Source organism: Egretta garzetta, unplaced genomic scaffold (assembly GCF_000687185.1).
Source record: "Egretta garzetta isolate BGI_Z169 unplaced genomic scaffold, ASM68718v1 scaffold1245, whole genome shotgun sequence".
In the NCBI taxonomy this organism is placed as follows: domain Eukaryota; kingdom Metazoa; phylum Chordata; class Aves; order Pelecaniformes; family Ardeidae; genus Egretta; species Egretta garzetta.
In genome coordinates, this window is record NW_009259624.1 from 23414 (window position 1) to 24206 (window position 793).

Genomic DNA, 793 nt, shown 5'->3' on the forward strand with positions numbered 1-793 from the left:
CCGGGGGCACCCCGCCCCGCTCCCAGGACATCCCAGCCCTGATTGGGGGGGGATCCCAGCCCTGATCCCAGGAGATCCCAGCCCTGATTGGGGGGGGATCCCAGCCCTGATCCCAGGAGATCCCAGCCCTGATCGGGGGGGGATCCCAGCCCTGATTCCAGGAGATCCCAGCTGTGATCGGGGGCGAATCCCAGCCCTGATTCCAGGAGATCCCAGCTGTGATCATGGGGGTCCCCCCAGCTGTGATTCCAGGGGATCCCAGCTGTGATTTGGGTGGGTGGTAGGGGGGTGCGATCCCAGCTGTGATTCCAGGAGATCCCAGCCATGATGGGGGCAGGGGGAGAAATCCCAGATCCGCTCCTGAGAAGATCCCATCCCTGATCCCAGGGGATCCCAGCCCTGCCTCTGGGAGGGTCCCAGACCAGCTCCTGGGGAGATCCCAGCTCTGATCCTGCGGGGATCCTAGCCCTGCTCCCAGGCTGATCCCGGCCCTGGCTCTGCCTCTGGGGAGATCCCGGTCCTGCTCCTAGAGGGATCCTCGTCCTGCTCCCAGGGGGTCCCAGCCCTGCTCTTGGGGGGATGCCAGCCCCACTCCCAGGCTGACGCTGACCCTGGCCCTTCTCCTGGGGCATCCCGGGCCAGCTCCTGGAGAAATCCTGGCCCAGCTCCCGGGGAAATCCTGGTCCTGCTCCCGTGTGGATCCCGACCCTGCAGGGCTTTGGGGGGAACCCTGCGGGCCCCACCCACGCCGCTCTCGGTCGTTGCCGCTTTAAGCCCGCTCCGGGCGCGCCCT

The 793-nt window shown here is 67.5% G+C and overlaps 1 protein-coding gene across 1 annotated transcript in view; it reads left to right on the forward strand.

Annotated features, from left to right (window-relative positions):
• Positions 1-793, forward strand: part of LOC104125974 (collagen alpha-1(XVI) chain) — a gene marked incomplete at its 5' end in the record, with an annotated part of 25891 nt that overhangs the window by 21299 nt on the left and 3799 nt on the right. The window lies entirely within an intron of this gene.